General features: G+C 36.6%; 2 protein-coding genes across 2 annotated transcripts in view; one reads left to right on the forward strand and one right to left on the reverse strand.

Annotated features, from left to right (window-relative positions):
* VPS41 (VPS41 subunit of HOPS complex) overlaps window positions 1-4130 on the reverse strand; it is a 229229-nt gene extending 225099 nt beyond the window's left edge. The window contains exon 1 of the mRNA XM_050783300.1: window positions 4127-4130. The gene's annotated coding sequence lies outside the window, so the exon portion shown is untranslated. The remainder of the gene's footprint in view (window positions 1-4126) is intronic.
* YAE1 (YAE1 maturation factor of ABCE1) overlaps window positions 1-19476 on the forward strand; it is a 967894-nt gene that overhangs the window by 332252 nt on the left and 616166 nt on the right. The gene's annotated exons all lie outside the window — the stretch shown is intronic.

A 19476-nucleotide genomic window follows, 5' to 3' on the forward strand; every position in this document is an offset into this window, starting at 1 on the left:
CCTGTCTCTACTAAAAATACAAACATTAGCTGAGAGTGGTGGCATGCCTCTGCAACCCCAGCTACTGAGGCAGGAGGCTGAGGGAGGAGAATCGCTTGAACCCTGGAGACGGAGGCTGCAGTGAGCCGAGAACACACCACTGTACCCCAGCTTGGGCAACAAAGTGAGACTTCATCTCAAAACAAAAACAAAAACACTACACTGATTGTATTGTTTATTTGTTTGCTTATAAAATTTGATTGTTTTTGTCTTATAGGTACACTCAAGGTTCCTACAAATTCAGCACCCACAGAACATTAAAAAGGAGGACTGGAAGCTCGGTTGAGTTTCTAGGATGTGAATGATATAATCCAAATAATGCCAGGGAAAGTTATGTCCAATGTTGGGGTGTGATGCATGGGATATGTGTTAGTTACAAGGTGGAGGACAATTTAATACACTAAATCTGAGTAAACATTTAGTGTTGTGGCTTTTAAAACAGAAGTGGGAAGACTGGAAATTATGAAACAAGATATTTGTGGATGAATATCTGAGTGGGTATGTTGAGGCAGAGGATGCAGGAGAAGATCTGCAAAGATTTCTGGGTAAAAATGTGAAGTAGATGATTCACATTCTATTGTTCATTTACAGTTTGTTGTCTACACCATTCTTTGATGCCAGTTTTCTTTCTGCACCATCTGACCACCCTGGATGAATACCATTGTAGTAACAAATGGGTTTAAGAGTCAGATTTCAAATTCAAGATCCACTATCTTCTATGTTATCTTTGTGAAAAACATGTTACCTCTTTTAGCCTCAATTCTTTTATCAGTAAAATTATCACATCGAATTGAAAATTTTGGTCAGAATTACTCTGCTTCATAGACTCTCGCATATGATTGATTATAAGACACACATTATTTTATGTACAACTAAGGAAAAGAAACACTGCCAGTTAAACTATAACACCATCAACTGTAAGATGTATCCTGATTTCAGAGATGCTAAAATGTAAAATGTTTGAGTCAATGAGACACAAGTGAAACATTTAATATCACTGTCTTGTAAGCCTTAAAGTACTATACAAACATATTACTTATTATTATTATACATTGAAATGTATAATAAATGAACTCGATGGATACACAGAAATGATTGACTTTTATCCAATTCTGGCACATGAGAATGAGGAGCTATCCTTAGAAACTTGAGAGGGCAGCGACTTTAGGAAACATTACATTAAAGTTTGCCTCATAAAATTGAAAATAGATTCAAAAGATAAACCTATTCCTACTGAACCATTATATTCCACAATGAAGATTATGTACGTTTTAGAACATAAATATCTGAGTCCTATTACTTATAAGATCGGATCATTCTTTCATATCTCTCCCCTAGAGGAAATGGGTCAGATTCAGAGCACCAGATTTTGCTATCTTCACCTTGAAAGTTCATCCTGAAATAAATGGTGAAATTAGTTAGCTAGCACTCAATCTTTGGGAGTGCAAAGTAAAATTCTATGTTATTTTTCATGTCCTGGACTATTGATACAGCTTCATGTGAGAAATATTCCACATCACTTGTTTTGCTAAGGGAAAGGGAAAACAAACTTTAGCAATAGAACTAGGGCGTGCAAGTGGTAAGTGACTTTAGGGCCATTTAAGAACTTTTACTGGTAGTTAACTTTCACATGAGGACTTTTCTTAGTCAAAATGTGGAGAGGAAAATAGCAGACACAGAGTTTTTAAAAAGAGGTATTTAGAGAACAGAATACTCACGAAAGAGTCCCCTGATCCCTTAAATTTATGAGTACCCGTCTACTTCTTAAGTATTGGAGACATACTAATTCCATTGATAGAGTATCCAAATCTAGAATATAATAGAATGATACAAAGTGGTTTTTAATTTTAAAAACTCATGCACATATGCCTGTCACATATGTCAGCCAGCATATTTCTTTTATTATTATTATTAATTTTTATTTTAAGTTCCGGGGTATGTGTGCAGGATGTGCAGGTTTGTTACATAGGTAAATGTGTTCCATGGTGGTTTGCTCCACCTATCAACCCATCCCCTAGGTGTTAAACCCAGCATGCATTAGCTATTTTTCCTAATGCTCTCCCTCCCCTGACCCCACTGCCCTACAGGCCCCAGTGTGTGTTGTTCCCTTCCCCATGTCCTTGTGTTCTCATTGTTCAGCTCCCACTTACAAGTAAGAACAAGCAGTGTTTGATTCTCTGTTCCTGTGTTAGTTTAGTCAGCCGGGATATTCCTGCACATCACCAACAGCTAAAGCATGTCCTGAAAACCAGTCTCCACAAGATTGAGGAATTCTCTAGTTTCTTTTCTCTGACCTTAACTACTACACAGCTCCCCTTTACAACCTGATTCATGGTGGAGGGCATAGAAAATGATCACTTTGAACATCTGACCAAGACACACAGCTCAGTCTCAAACTTTCCCTGGGTTAAAACTATGGCTTGAAGGTGGGAGCTTAAGAAAGCTTTTTTAAGCCTGGATTTTTTCATCAAAATGTTAATAGCTTTAGATGTGAGATGGATAAGTGGAGGAGGGTGAGGAGGTAGAGAGGCTTTACTGTTTTGCTCTGTATTTTAAAAAATAATTCTTTACATTGAGAAATTACTGTTTATACAATTTCTTTAAAAAATTAATCATTACCTGGCTGGGTACAGTGGCTCATGCCTGTAATCCCAGCACTTTGGGATGCCAAGGTGGGCAGATCATGAGGGCAGGAGATTGAGACCATCCTGGCTAATGCAGTGAAACCCCGTCTCTACTAAAAATACAAAAAAATTAGCTGGGCGTAGTGGCAGGCGCTTGTAGTCCCAGCTACTCGGGAGGCTGAGGCGGGAGAATGGCGTGAACCCAGGAGGCAGAGCTTGCAGTGAGCCGAGATTGCACCACTGCATTCCATCCTGGGCGACAGAGCAAGACTCCATTTCAAAAAAAAAAAAAAAAAAAAAAAAAAAAAATTAACCATTCCCTGATGAGTAAATATGGAGCAAAATCAGAGAAAAAATATTTGTTGATATAACAATAGTGGATGTATATATACTTAATGGAATTTTAAAATGCACAAGAAAAAAACTTACATCATTGACAAATTCAAAATTACTGATGGTAATTTAATAACCTTTTCATAAAAGCTTAAGTATGTGAATTTTACTACAGGACTGAGTAAAGGGGGACAAATGCAGAAATGAAAACAAAGAAAAAAGGATTTGTTTTTAAAAAGGGGTTGGGGGCTCCTTGTTTCTAGTGAGCAAAGGCAGCCCTGAGCTTCTACAGCCCTTCCTATTTGTTGGGTAGAAAGAGCAGGGAGGAGGAGGTAAGGATCTGTCAGTTGCTTGATTGATCACAAGTTCACATGATTGCTAACAAGCTTCAGTTGTGCCTGTAGATAATCACAAGAAACACTGACCCTGGGGGGTAACGGCCTTCAGCATTCCTTCTGCATGGCAGATGCAGCTTATCAGTTTGCCAACAACCTGCATTCATGAGAATAGTTTGCTGTTTGCTCATATATCCTCCAGTGGTATACTGAGTTGGTCACGACCCTCATTATTTTGGTCTCCAACGTAAGTAGACAAAAAAATTTGGAAGGATATAAAAGATTTCAATGATACTATCAACCAACTTAGCCTAATTGGCATTTAAAGAACACTACACTCAACAATTGAAGAACACAATTGACCCTCGAACAACAGGGGTTTAAACTACTTGGTTCACTTATACACGGGTTTTTTTTCAAGAAGAGTTACACTGAGTGTGCCTGCCTCTTCTGTCTCCCCTTTGACCTCTGAGACAGCAAGACTAACCCCTCCTCTTCTTCCTCCTCAGCTTACTCAACATGAAGTCAATGAGGATAAAGACCTTTACAATGATCCACTTCCACTTCATAAATAGTAAATATGTTTTCTCTTCTTTATGATTGTCTTAATAACATTTTCTTTCCACTAGCATGCTTTATTGTAAGAATACAGTGTACAATATACATAACATACAACATATGTGTAAGTTGACTATTTTATTGATAAGGCTTCTGATCAACAGTTGACTATCGGTAGTTAAGTTTTTGGAAAGTCAAAAGTTATACACAGGTTTTCAACTGTGTGAGGGATCGGTGCCCCTAACCCCTGAATTATTCAAGGGTCAACTGTGCATTTTACTTTCAAGTGTACATGGAATGTGTAACAAGGTAGACTATATGCTGGACTATGAAACAAGTCTGAATACATTAAAAGACTGACATCATACAAGATATGTTCTTTAACCACAACAGAATTAAATTAGAACAGAAAAAAAAAACAGGTATCTGAAAAGTCTTCAAATATTTGGGAGTTAGGTAACACACTCCAAGTAATCAATGGGTCAAGGAAGAAATCCAAGGGAAATTGCAAAATATTTCATATGAAATTGAAAACATCAAATTTTGTGAGATGTGCAAAAAGCAGTCCTTAGAAAGTTTTTATCTCTAAATGTTTATATTGGAAAAGAAAGAAGGTTAAAATCAGTAATCTAAATTTGCACTTAATGAAGTTTCAAAAGAAAAGTAAAATCCAAAATAAGCAGAAAAAGTGAAATAATAAAGATGATAATAATAGAATTTTTAATTAAATGGAAAATGAATAAACAATAGAAAATCAGTGAAACCAAAAGTTGGTTCTTTGAAAGGATCAAAGCCCAATAAATTTCTAAATAGACTCATAAAGAAAAGAAAATAAAACATAAATTATCAATATCAAGAATGAGAGACATGACTACAGATCCTATAGACATTAAAAGGATCATAAGGAAATAGTATGAACATGTCAGTAAATTGGATAATTTAAATAAGTCCTTTAAAGACACAGAATACCAAAACTGACACCGGATAAAATTAGTGCCAATACATTCAATCACTTGAGAGATACAAATATTGTACTCGATATAATACCTTTACTTATTCTTCAGAACTCAGCTTAAATATCCCCTCAAGAGGTCTTACTACTATCATAATATTTAATAAAAATATTGAATACATAAAATATTTATAAACATGTTCACGTTTATGTTAGTCTGCTCAGGCTACCATAACAAATACCACAGACTGGCTGGCTTAAACAACAGACATTTATTTTTCTCAGTTCTGGAGGATAGAAGTCCGTGATCAAAGTTCCTGCAAATTCTATATCTGGCAAGCACTTTCTTTCTGGCTTGTAGACAGCTAACTCCTCATTGTGTACTCACTTGGCTTTTCCTCTGTGCCTGTGCAGAGAGAGAGAGAGAGAGAGAGAGAGAAAACACACTCTTTGATGTCCCCTCATCTTCTTATAAGGACACCAGTCCTACAGTATTAGGGCCCCCTGATTATGACTTCATTTAACCTTAATTACCTCCAAAAAGGCCTTATCTCCAAATAGAATGACACTGGGGTTGGGGCTTCAACATACGAATTTTGTGAGGATACAATTCTGTTTATAACAATAGGATACAAAGAAAAATAATATGAGCACCTGGAAACCACCACCAAGTTTAAGGAGGAAAGCATTACCTACCTTAACTTCAAAAACCTGCCACTACCCTTTCACAATCTCTTCCCTTTATATTCCCACTCAGACGTAGCCATTATCTTGAATTTGGAATTTATCATTGTCTTCCTTCTACATATAATACTACCACATGTTTGTGCACCTAAATAATAAGGTGCTATAATAAATTTTATGTAAATGGAACATACTGTAATTTTTCTCAGACTTATTTCTATTGTTCAACATTATGCTTCTGAGATGCATCATTTTGTTATGTGAAACTCTAGTTAACTCATATTTTTATTCTGTGTAATAATTTACTATTGATGGACATTTGGGTTGCTTCCAGTTTCTTGCAGTTAAAAACAGTGTTGCCATAAACATTTTTGTAAATGTCTTCTGGTGGACAATTGCAAGAATTTCTCTAGACCAAAGGTTGGCAAACTTTTTCTGTTACAGGCCAAATATTAAATATTTTTCGCTTGAGAGCCATATAGTCTCTGTTGTAACTATTTGACTCTGCCTGTATACTGTGAAAGCAGCCATAGACACTACATAAACAAATGGACATGTATATATTGCAATATAACGAGACTTGGGCTAGATTGGGCCCTCGGGGCACAGCTCATTGCCCCCCCAGTCCAGATTATAAACCTAAGAGTGAAATGCTGAGTCATGTTAAGTGTATATCTACTTTCTACTTGAATAAATAATGCCAAGTGGTTTTCCAAAGTCATATCAATTTATACTCCAATTTGCTTTTTAGAAGAGTTCTAGGTACCCTACATCTTTGCAAGACTTGAAAATGTTAACATTTTTCCTTTTTGCTAATCTGAAGATGTGAAATGGCATCTGTGACTTAAAATACATTTCCTTGATTACTAATGATAATAAGCATCTTTTCGTAAGTTTTGTCTTTTGTGAATTATTTGTTGAAATGATATCCCCATTTTCTAGTGGGCTGTTTTTTCTCATTGTCATTAATTTGAAAAAGTTATTTATGTATTACAGATTTTCATTCTCTTCCAGTTGTAGTTCTGAAAACATCTTTTCCCATTTTGTGGCTTGTCATTTTACTTTCCTATTGGTGAAGTTTGGGAAATGGAAGGTCACAATTTTGATATAGAATTTCTCACTCATAACAATTGGTTTTTCCTCTTTGTGTTTAAACTGTCTAGTGTGATAATTAATAGAGACACTTCAGTTTTCTTTTGATTATAATTTGCATAGGTTATGTTTGTGTTTTCATTTTCAGACTTATGTTTCTTATACATAACACAGAGCTGGAATTTGATCTTTTTAGCTAATCTGAAAATATTGTCTACTTTCCTGGATCATTTAGTCTGTTTTGCAGTAATTACAGTTATTTACATATATGGATATGTTTCTATCATCATATTTTATGCCTAATTTGATATCCTACCTTTTGGAGAAGAAATATTTAAGGTGAGGCCCCAAGAACAGTAAGAAATTAGTAAGGCAAAGCTGAGGAGACAGCATTCCAGGAAGATGATGTAGTGTTTGCAAAGCTCTTGCAGAAAAGGTCTCAGCACATTTTAGTAATTGAGCGGAAGCCTATTCAACTGGAGATTAGTGAGCAAGAGGGAGAGCTACAAGGGAAGAGTTTTCAAAACTAGTCAGGGAAAGTTTTCGAGTAGTGAACCATTGTGGACTGAATTGTGTTCCCTGCAAAATTCATGCCAAAGCCCTAATCCCTGCTATCTCAGAATACACCTGTTTGGAGATAGTGCCTTTAAAGAGTTCATTAAGATAAAATGCAATAATGACTGGGCCTTAATCCAAAGACTGGTATCCTTATAAGAAAAGGAAATGAGGGTGCAGACACAGAAGGGAAGACTATATGGAGACACAGAAGTGCAGGCCCTGAGAAGAAACTAACCCTGCTCACATTTTGATCTTGGACTTCCAGCCTCCAGAACTATGAAAAATAAATGTCTCTACCTAGCCTGTGGTACTTTTTCATGGCAATCTTAGCAAACTAATACAGAGACGTGACATGTTGTGATTTACTTTTTAAAATTTAACTTTTATTACCTTCAGGTAATCATGTCAATATTCAAATGTGTGTCAAGTAAATTTTCCAGGAGCTACACCACGTGGAGAAGCCACTGGCAGACAGTCCAAAGTGGCTTTTTAATTCTGAAATAGTAGAGGAGTACCGCATGAGAACATTTCCCTTTGCCCTTAATCATGGATGAGCTTGGTAGGAAAAATACACCTCTACGGCATTTAACTTCCTATGCTGTAGACTATCGGTTTGAAGTACATTTCATGAAGCAACAGTAGTTAATAAAGTTACAGGATCACGTGTTATATTAGGTAGCTATGTTCTAGTTGATATCTGTGGACTGGCTTTTGTCTACAGTATTGACTTGCTCTCATATTTAAAAAGGCATCTGTGCATCACATTCTCTCTTTTGGAGGAATGGAGATGGGTGGCCTCAAAGGTTTCCTTCAAATGTAATTTTGGAGGATTCTCCTGCTTCTTTTTTTGTTTAGTTTTGTTTTTTTTGAAATGGAGTTTCGCTCTTGTCGCCCAGGCTGGAGTGCAATGGCGCGATCTCGGCTCACTGTAACATCCGCCTCCCAGGTTCAAGTGATTCTCCTGCCTCAGCCTCCTGAGTAGCTAGGATTACAGGCACCCACCACCACACCCAGCTAATTTTTGTATTTTTAATAGAGATGGAGTTTCACCAGGTTGGTAAGGCTGGTCTTGAACTCCTGACATCAGGTGATCCACCCGCCTCGGCCTCCCAAAGTGTTAGGATTACAGGCATAAGCCATCGTGCCCTGCCGATTCTCCTGCTTCTTAATTTACTTTTTTACCATGCCCAACATTAAGGCTACAAGGATTTTTGAAATTGCAAATATTTTCTCGTGTCGGAAATATTAACTTTCAGATTATTATACATAGTTATAGACAAATGCTATTGTCCCAGTTAGCTGTTGCAAAACTAAGATTTCTTGACATCCAATTCACTGTGTTGAACTGTTAAAATAGTCCTTCTCTTTGATGTACTTTCTGCCTGCTGTTCACTGAGACATAATTGTGCCCATAGAGGAAGGCGCATTGGAAGTACTGATAGCAGGATATACTTAAAGGAACTCAAGTTGAATGCAATTACATTATTCAAACTGAAAATCCAGTGAAAAATTTGTTTCAGGGTTCTTTAACAAGTTGGATGTCTCATTTGGAGGAAAATGGTACTGATTTGCCATGTATTATGAACTGTGCCTTTAATATCAATAATTGAGTAAAATAGCAAGAGAAGTCTTGGACCAGAATTTTTCAGAATAGCATCAGCAACTTCAAACACAATGTTAATCATTTGCTCTGGTTGGAACACAAGAAATAATAAAATATCAAAGGTTTTATTTTGATGTATGGATTCCCTCTAGGTACTGAGAAAGCAGTAGATATTCAGGGTTCAGAAGTAGAGAATCAAGGGATAAAGTTAAGAACGGGTAAACAGCATGAGTTTTGGAGAGTTCAGAAGAGTGTAATATATCCAAAAGCTGAAGATTTACATATCTCAAAAAGGATCCTGGTCATAACAAGAACCAAAAACAAAAGCTAACCAGAGACGGGGCAAAAGTTGTGAGGAAGTCAAAAGAAGAAAATTACAACATTTAAAGGAAACTTAAAAAAAAAAAAGAAAAGAAAAATGAATTATGTGTGGATCTTAGGTGACTGAAAATGTAATAAAGATGTCAATTATCTGAAAATTAATGTAATTCTAACAGAAATATTAGTGACAGAATTCTGATGATTTCTATTCCCTTGGTTGTGCTTTTCAGGAGATAATACATTTTTTAAATTGAGCCTGAAAAGGAGATTAGAATTATACTATGTTTAAGTGTTGAAATACCTTTGCCTGCTGAATAGCAGGATACACCTTGCGATCTGGGAGTCCATTGTCTTTGTTGGAGACTCCAAGGCCACTGTGATGCACATTTCTGGGGCTCCATTCTCACAGTTTTTGTGACTAGCACTCTCTGGAGTTGGACAGTGCACACTTAAGCAGGGTGCTAGTCAAGGTGACCCTGTAGATTGAGAAATTTTTGTTCTTTCTTTTTTTCCCAACTCCAAGGAAAGTCTCCTATTCTTTTTTAAAAAACGTATTTGTTTTGAATAACTAATGCCTTACCTGAGAGGTCACATCATATTAAAATTTACCTGAGAGGTCAAATACTCAAGATATAGAAACTTCACCAGACCAAAAACAGTGTGGCTTTAAAGCTCTAAAGGTATTTCAAAGCTCTCCACTGCATTAAAGCAAAAACAGCACAAGAAGTCAAGATGTTTCTGAACTCTAGCCAAAACTCTATCTAAAGGGGAATTTGAGGTTGGTGTTATTGGAAAACCAGTCATTAGCTGTCCATCACTCAGCTGACTAGGAGTAGCAATGATGCCAGTATTGATTACAGATTATGCAATCCAAAGGACAGATTTCAGTTTTAAGAAACTCACCAAACCATTAACTTGTGAATGAACACTCCTTTGCAAGAATATCTAAATAGGTAACAAAGTATAAAATGTGTAACATAAGATGTGTCTAAACCTTTAGTACTGAAACATGTAAAGTGCAAAATATGTCATATTAAATATCTAAATATATAATTAATATGTAATAAAGTACAAAATTTTTGTTTTTATCTTATTAAGTTCTAAACAATGTTTCATAATTCTTTCAAATAGCAACATTGCAACTCCTATCCACATTAAGCATACCACATAGAGTTCAATGGAGGACATGCACATTTTCTTTGATAGAATCAGAGTTTTAACTTAGTGAACACATTATTTCCTTGATTCTGCTGGAGGAACAGAAACGGCGTAGGAAGCGTGTATTACCTAGAAGTGTGTTTCAGTAATGTCATCATTAGAAAAATGAAAGCCTGATTAAATGTTGTACATTAAAGGAAAAAATAAATTTAAATTTCCCCTGTCAAACTTTCGTATTGAACATTTAGATTTTTAAAAAGATAAAATTATTTTTAAGAATAAGATGTTTTGGCTGATTAATTTACTAATAAAAATGATCAATTTTCAAATTATTTAAAAACCTGTATCACAAAAATATGAGTGTATAGTTAAAAAGTCAACAGTAGAGAGAAATAGCTGTTCCTTCCTGTGTTGCTCCCCAGAAGCAACAGATTTCAAACTCTTAGATTTTTCTCCTGCTATATCGCTGATATTTTATCTTATCATCCTAGAACAGTCACAAACCCTGATTTCTGGTTTAGTCTACCACAGGGTTTTATTATAATGACTGCGTCAGTTAGGTTCCTCAGAAAAGCACCCACTTGGAATATCTATGCACCCTGCCCCATGGAACAGCCACAGAGTCTTCTCTTGTTAGGTGGTCTATACCGAGTGAGCAACTTTTCAGATCATCCAATTAATGAGTTAGGGTAGCACATATCTAATACCTAAAGATGCCCATCAAGTATTTTGGCTCTTTTTATGAATAGGGGATGACAGTGGCAGCAGTCTGTTCTTTACTTTGAAGGAAATATCCTGACATGCCCCAGAATGCTGAATGCTCAAAAACTTCCGGTCACCTGCAGGATCATGTACTTTCTGAGATTTACCCACATGTGCCAGCATGCCTGTGGTCATTGAGTCATCTAGGGTTCCTGATCCTTTCACCAACCCAAATCTTTTCAAAAATATGTCATTAAGATAGTGGACCAGTCTGATGTCTGTGTGTGTGTGTGTGTGTGTGTGTGTGTGTGTGAGAGAGAGAGTCAGGATCTCGCTCTGTCACCCAAACTGGAGTGCAGTGGTGCACTCATGCCTAATTGCAGCCTCAACCTCCCAGGCTCAAGTGACCCTCCCACCACAGCCACCCAAGTAGTGGGACTACAGGCGTGTGCCACCACACCCAGTTAAATTTAATTTTAATTTTAATTTTTTTTTTTGTAGAGATGGGAGTCTTGCTATGCTGCCTCGGCTGGTCTCAAACTCCTGGGCTCAAGCAATCCTCAGTCTGATGTGTTGTCTTGCAGGATTAAACTTGTATTTCTCTATTAATGTGAAGCATGAACTATCATCTATATACTGTGTAGGATGACATGTGTAGTATGCTTTTACTTCTTCTAAGTCTGTTGTTTTTGTTAAAATAATCAAAGCTTTTAAATCCATATGCTTGTTTCTTATCTCATAAGTAATTATTTTTGTCATTTGTATCGACAAGCTGCAATACCAGATGTCAATGGGGTTATCATTGTCCTTTAAGATCTTGTTAGAATCTCCTCAAAGTCTAATCTATAGAAACTCTATAGTTTTACCAAGATTTTCAAAAATCTTCAGCAGTGTACATTCATCCAAGTTACCCATGGCTCTGAGTCATGTCTTCTGCTGAATTTTCAAAATTCATTTTACATTTCTGTCCCAGTGTTTCCCAGACATAAAAAAGACTGCTTCTTCTTAATTCAGCCATCCTTCAAAGTGCCACTCACAGAGGGAGGAGTAGGTGTCATGTTTCCTGAAGTCTTGGGAGTGTAAAATTGAAAGTTAGTGGTGGGGAGGTGGGAGGTAGTGTTGGGTCCATTTCAGTGTCATAGTGGAGAGCTAAAACCATGCGCTTAAATATATGTTCTTGTGACGCTTCAGTTGTACCCGCTCAGCTCCAGCTTCTCAATGAGGTGCTCAGCATTTTTTCTTCCCTTCCCTTCCCTTCCCTCCTACTGCTCTGCTCCAATCTTCATACTTAAATTTCTACTCACTGATAAATAAAAATTGCTAACCATCATCAAGCACTAGCTATTTGTTCACTTAGGGCTTTCACAACCTATGAGGTAGGTACTATTAACCCCATTTTACAAGTGAGAAAACGGAAGTAGAGAAACACTGAGTAGGCCAGGCATAGAGGCTCATGCCTGTAATCCCAGCACTTTGGGAGGCTGGGGAGGGCAGATCATGAGGTCAGGAGTTCGAGACCAGCCTGACCAATGTGGTGAAACCCCACCTCTATTAAAAATATAAAAATTAGCTGCGGGGTGCAGTGACCCACTCCTGTAATCCCAGCACTTTGGGAGGCCAAGGTGGTCAGATCACGAGGTTAGGAGATCGAGACCATCCTGGCTAACACGGTGAAACCCCATCTCTACTAAAAATATAAAAAATTAGCCAGGGGTAGTGGCGGGCACCTGTAGTCCCAGCGACTCAAGAGGCTGAGGCAGGAGAATGGTGTGAACCCGGGAGGCTGAGTTTGCAGTGAGCTGAGATCATGCCATTGTACTCCAGCCTGAGCGACAGAGTGAGACTCCATCTCAAAAAAAAAAAAAAATTATTAGCCAGGTGTGGTGGCGTGCACCTGTAGTCCCAGCTGCTTAGGAGGATGAGAATCACTTGAACGAGGGAGGCAGAGGCTGCAGTGAGCCAAGATCACACCATTGCACTCCAGCAGCCTGGGTGACAGAGTGAGACTCCGTCTCAAAATAAAAACAAAAACAAAATAAAACACTGAGTAAATTGTCAAAAAAGATATGTTTTATAATTGTCTTTACTTTCCATCTGAAACTGCTTATCAAAGCATTGTTCTAAACAAAAGTAGTTTCTACTTTAGGAGGACGTCTGGTGCTTGTTGGTAAAATATGACCGTTTAAATCATGCACCATGTGTATTTAGACAGCTCCCATATTTAACAGGTTCCATTGATCTCTACTTCTTCTTTTGGAGCTCTTGGTGCCAATGCTCCAATTTCCTATCTTGGTTACTTTCAGTGAGTTGTGGAATATTTCTTTGGGTCATTTTTTTTTTATCACGAATATAGTAATGAAATATATCCAGACACTTTACATGTCTGAGAATATCTCTCTGTTGTTCCCAGAGAAAAACACCATATTGACTGAATGTAGAGATGCTACAGGCATTACTCTAATATCTTTTTCCATTTTGAATAAAAATCTGATGCCAACTTGAATTTAAAATACTTCCAAATATCACAAAATTACTAATAAAGAGATGCAAAAATGAGAAAGAAATCAGGTATGAAAAATTAAGCAAAGAAGTTACAAGTATCCTTGAGAAGAAAATAAAGCAAACTGATAAGAATCAGAATGTATTAGACTTATAAAAAATTTAAATATAAAACTGACCTAAGATAAAATACTAAGCACATAACCATATGCTTGGAAAAATTAGCTGGGGAGGAAAAGGAAACATCTAGCTTGGATCCCATCATCTACCCAACATGGGAAGAGACCTAAAAGCCCCAAGCTATTTTTATTTTCAGTTACTTGATGAGCTTCCCAAGAGAATGGTGGCAGACTGAAGAGCTGCAGATAAAGGAAACAGAAAGGCTACAATCAGTTTTATAGCTACTGGATATAATCTACTCAGAAAAGAAAACAATGCACTAAAGAAAAGGCTAAAATGCAGTAGTAGATCAGAAATTCCACCCAGGGGGATTTGAGCTGTGGCTGTTCTATGTCCCAGTTCTCTCCTCATATAGCCACAAGCAGGTAAGTGATTAAACTCAAACACCAATATCCAGCCCCCATACCACCACTCTTTTTTTTTTTTTTTTTTTTTTTTGAGATGGAGTCTCACTGTGTCACCCAGCCTGTAGTGCAATGGCGCAATCTTGGCTCACTGCAACCTCCGCCTCCCGGGTTCAAGCGATTCCCCTCTCTCAGTCCCTGAGAAGTTGGGATTACAGGCACCCACCACCATGCCCAGCTAATTTTTTTTTTTAGTATTTTTAGAGTAGAGATAGGGGTTTCACCATGTTGGTCAGTTTGGTCTCGAACTCCAGACCTCAGATAATCTGCCCGTCTTGGCCTCCCAAAGTGCTGGGATTACAGGCATAAGCCACCGCACCTGGCCCACGCCACTCATTTTTAAAGGAAAAGATTCAATCAGTGTACAAGCAATGCAGTGTTAAAAGGGAAATTTATAGCACTAAACACCCACATCAAAAAATTAGAAAGATCTGAAATTAACAATCTAGCATCACAATTTTAAAAACTGGAGAACCAAGAGCAAACCAACTGCAAAGGTAGCAGAAGACAAGAAATAACCAAAATCAGAGTGGAACTGAAGGAGATCGAGACACAAAAAACCACTGGAGCTGGAGTTCCTCCCCAATCATTTAATGAGGCCAGCATCATCCTGATGTCAAAATCTGGCAGAGACACAATAAAAAAAAAAAGAAAATGTCAGGCCAATATCCTTGATGAACACTGATGCAAAAATCCCCAACAAAATACTTGCAAACTGAATCCAGCAGCAGACCACAAAGCTAATCCACTATGACCAAGTAGATTTTATCTCTGGGATGCAAGGTTAGTTCGACACATGCAAATAAATAAATGTGATTCATCACATAAGCATAATTAAAGACAAAAATCATGTTAATATTTTAGTAGATGCAGAATAGGCTTTTGATAAAGTTCAACATCACTTCATGATAATCACTCTCAAAAAACTAGGTGTTAAAGGAACATGCTTCAAAATAATAAGAGCCATCTGTAACAAACCTACAGCCAACGTTATACTGAATGGGCAAAAGCTGGAAACATTTCCCTTGGAAGCTGGCACAAGACAAGAATGCCCGCTCTAACTGCTTCTATTCAACATAGTATTGGAAGTCCTGGCCAGAGCAATCAGGCAAGAGAAAGAAATAAAGAGCATCCAAATAGGTAAAGAGGAAGTCGAACTATCCCTGTTTGTAGACGACATGAACCTATATTTTAAAAATCCCACAGTCTTGGCCCAAAAGCTCCTTTGGCTGATAAACAGCTTCAGCAAAGTTTCAGGATACAAAAATAAACTTACAAAAGTCACTAGTATTCCTATACACCAACAACAGCCAAGCTGACAGCCAAATCAGGAATGCGATCCCATTACAATTGCCGCAAAAATAATGAAATACCTAGGAATACAGCTAATCAAGGAGGTGAAAGAGTTCTATAATGAGAATAGCAAAACATCAGTCAAAGAAATCAGAGATGGCAAAAACAAATGAAAAAACATTCCATGCTCATGGATAGGAAGAATCAATATCGTTAAAATGGCCATACTGCCCAAAGCAATTTACAGATTCTATGCTATCCCTATCAAACTACCAATGACATTCTTCACAGAACCAGAAAAAAAAAAAAACTATTTTAAAATTCATATAGAACCAAAAAAGAGCCTAAATAGCCAAGGCAAGCCTAAGCAAAAAGAACAAAGCTGGAGGCATCATGTTACCTGACTTCAAATTGTACCAAAGAGATACAGGAACTAGAATAGCATGATACGGGTACAAAAAGACACATAGACCAATGGAACAGAACAGAGAACCCAGAAATAAGGCCATACATTACAACCATCTGATCTTCAACAAAGCTGACAAAAAGAAGCCATTGGAAAAGGACTCCCTATTCAATAAATGCTGCTGGGATAACTGGCTAACCATATGCAGAAGATTGAAGCTGGACCCATTCCTTATGTCATACACAAAAATCAACTCAAGATAGATAAAAGACCTAAATGTAAGCCCCCAAACTATAAAATCCCCGGAAGACAACCTAGGCAACACCATTCTGGATATAGGAACCGCAAAGATTTCAAGACGAAGATGCCAAAAGCAATAGCAAGAAAAGCAAAAATTGACAAGTGGATTCTAATTAAACTAAAGCACTTCTGCACAGCAAAAGAAACTATCAACAGAGTAAACAGGCAACTTTCGAAATGGGGGAAAATTTTTGCAAACTATGCATCTGACAAAGGTCTAATATCAGCATCTATAAAAAACTTAAATTTACAAGAAACAACCCCATTAAAAAGTAGGCAAAGGACATGAACAGACACTTTTCAAAAGAAGACATACATGTGACCAAAAAGCATATGAAAAAAGCTCAATATCACTGATCATCAGAGAAATGCAAATCAAAACCATGGTGAAATAACATCTCACACCAGTCAGAATGGCTACTATTAAAAACTGAAAAAGTAACAGATGCTGGAGACGTTGCAGAGGGAAGGGGATGCTTATACACTACCGGTGGGAATGCAAATTACTTCAGTCATTGTGGAAAGCAGATTGGTGATTCCTTAAAGAGCTAAAAACAGGACTACCAATCAACCCAGCAATCCCATTACTGGGTGTATATCCAAAGGAATATAAGTCTTTCTACCATAAAGACACATGCATGCATATGTTTGTTGCAGAACTATTCACAATAGCAATCACATGGAATCAACCTAAATGCCCATCAGTGGTAGACTTGATAAAGAAAAAGTGGTACATATACACCATGAAATACTATGCCGCCAATAAAAAGAACAAGATCACATCCTTTGCAGAAACATGAATGGAACTGGAGGCCATTATCCTTAGTAAACTAATGCAGGAACATACAATGAAATACTTCATTTTTTCACTTAGAAGACGTAGACACAAAGAGTGGAACGACAGACACTGGGGCTTACTGGAGGGTGGATGGTGGGATGAGGGAGAGGATCAAAAACACATCACTATTGGGTACTAGGCTTAGTACCTAGGTAATGTGATAATCTGTACAACAAACCCCTGTGACCTGAATTTACCTGTATAACAAGCCTGCATATGTATCCTTGAACCTAAAATAAAAGTTAAAAAAAGAAAAAATTTAAAAAGAGAAATTAGAAAAAAGGCTGCAAAACATAGATTAAGAATATTTTTTGAAGAATGAGAAAAAATAATTTTAGACAGTACTAGTAACTTAAGAAAATTTCAAAAGACATAAATGCCATGGAACAAAAATATCGAAGAATATGACAGAAAAGCAAGAAATGAAAATGGAACCATTAGACCTTTGAAAAATTGAAAAGAAAAATAAAATTCATTGTATTTTTTGCTTCTAATATCTTTTGCACTAAAATAAATTGAACACTTTAAACACAGCTCAAACCATCCCCATTCCTTTCCCATCCTTCCATACCCTAATATATCATACACTATTTAATTTAATATGTTTATTTTAATGTATTTAATATCTATAATATAAATTTTAATATATTTAATTTGAAGTCATTAAATTAAATATATTTTGTTTCTATTTTTAATAATATATAACATATAATATATTATATATAATATATAATAATAAATATATTTTGTTTATATTTTTATACAACAGCATTTTAAACTTGTTTTCAAATTCACAGGCATAAGGTGTTATAAAGTGCTATGATTTTTGCATCTCTGACACTCTTCACATTTTTATCCCCAATATTGTTTGTGCTTTCTCATTTTTTACTTTATCATTATTGCCCAATATTGTCTATTTTATTAGTTTTTGTCAAGACAACTAAGCAGCTCTTATATGGCAGGAGAGGGACAGCTCTTCCTGGGAGAATCATTATAACTAATTATATATATAATAGTGATTACATATTATATAATATTATATATAATATTGAAAGAATGATAGAAGAGAAAATTGCTATTTGGCAATCACCACAGTCATAAACTAAAGGCAAGAATTAACTAATGCTAAAATCAATGGATAAAAGTATAACAATAGAATACTTGAATAGTCTTAAAGTCTCTCCCACAAGATATTTGTTAATTACAAGATAAAAACAGTAATTTTACATTAGAGAAACCTGGCAATTATCATTTTAACCGAGTAATTAAAATTAATATCACCAGTAATGAAATGTGTTAACATAATGTACTTGCCGTTATGATCCCCTGAGAAAAGCATATTTTCTTTGCGGAATTTTTGCCAAAAATACAGAACTAAATTGAGATATAAGAAATGTTAAATAAATTCGAATTGAGAGACATTCTACAATATAACATTAGTATTTTTTGAAACTGTCAAGTTTATGAAAGACAAAGGACAACTGTTTCAGGTTGAAGAATGCCAAGGAAACGTAACAATTAAATCAAATGTGGAATTCTGGGGCTAGAAATAAAAACAAGAATGAGACAATTGGCAAAGTTCCAATAATACCTGTGGGTAATAGTATTATATCCATGTTAATTTTTAAGATAGATATGGTGGCCTGTACCTGTAATTCTGGCTACTTGGGAGGCTGAGGTGGGAGGATTGCTTTGAGATGAGTATGAGATCAGCCTGAGCAACATAGTGCAACTGTCTCTAATAAAAATGATTTTTAAAAATCAGCTGGGCATGGTAGTACATGCCTGTAGTCCCAGCAACTCAGGAGGCTGAGAGAGGAGGATTGCTTAAACCCAGAAATTCCAGACTGCAGTGAGCTATGATCACACCACTGCACTTTCAGCCTGGGGGACAGAATGACCCTGTCCCTAAATCTAAAAAGAAATAAAAAATAAGATAAAAAGTTAATTTTGTGGTTTCCATAATTATACTATATTTATGTAAGGTGTAAACATTAGGTGAAGCAGGTGAAGAATATAGGGAAACTGTGATATTTTTGCAACCTTTCTGTGAGTCGGAAATTATTTCAAATAAAAAGTTAAAAACACTCAAACCAAATTATTTGATTTTGTTTGTTCTCCCTTATGTCTGCCATTATCTTTATTATTTCCTTCCTTTTACTTTCTTTTGGTTTACTCTCTTCTTTCGCTTTTGTTTGTTTGTTTGTTTATAACTTCATCAGTTGGATATTTAGCTTATAATTTTTAATTCTTTTGTTATTTCCTATAAATGCATTAGTGTTAGTTATCTATTGTTACATTACAAATTACCCCCAAACTTTATGGCTGAAAACGACATTCAGTAACCTCCTAGTTTCTGAGTGCCAGGAGTCTGGGCTCAGTTTAGCTGGTTCCTCAGGTTTTGTGGCTCCAAAAAGCTGCAATCTGTGCCAGCCAGGGTTGCAGGCATCTCAAGTCTTGACACGGGAAGGATCCACTTCCACACTCACTCATATGGTAATTGGGAGATTTCGATTCTTCACGGGTGGTTGGACTGAGGGCCTCAGCTTCTTGCTGGGTCTTCATTGGAGGCTGCTCTCAATTCCTTACCACAGGGG

Source organism: Macaca thibetana, chromosome 3 (assembly GCF_024542745.1).
Source record: "Macaca thibetana thibetana isolate TM-01 chromosome 3, ASM2454274v1, whole genome shotgun sequence".
Classification (NCBI taxonomy): Eukaryota; Metazoa; Chordata; class Mammalia; order Primates; family Cercopithecidae; genus Macaca; species Macaca thibetana.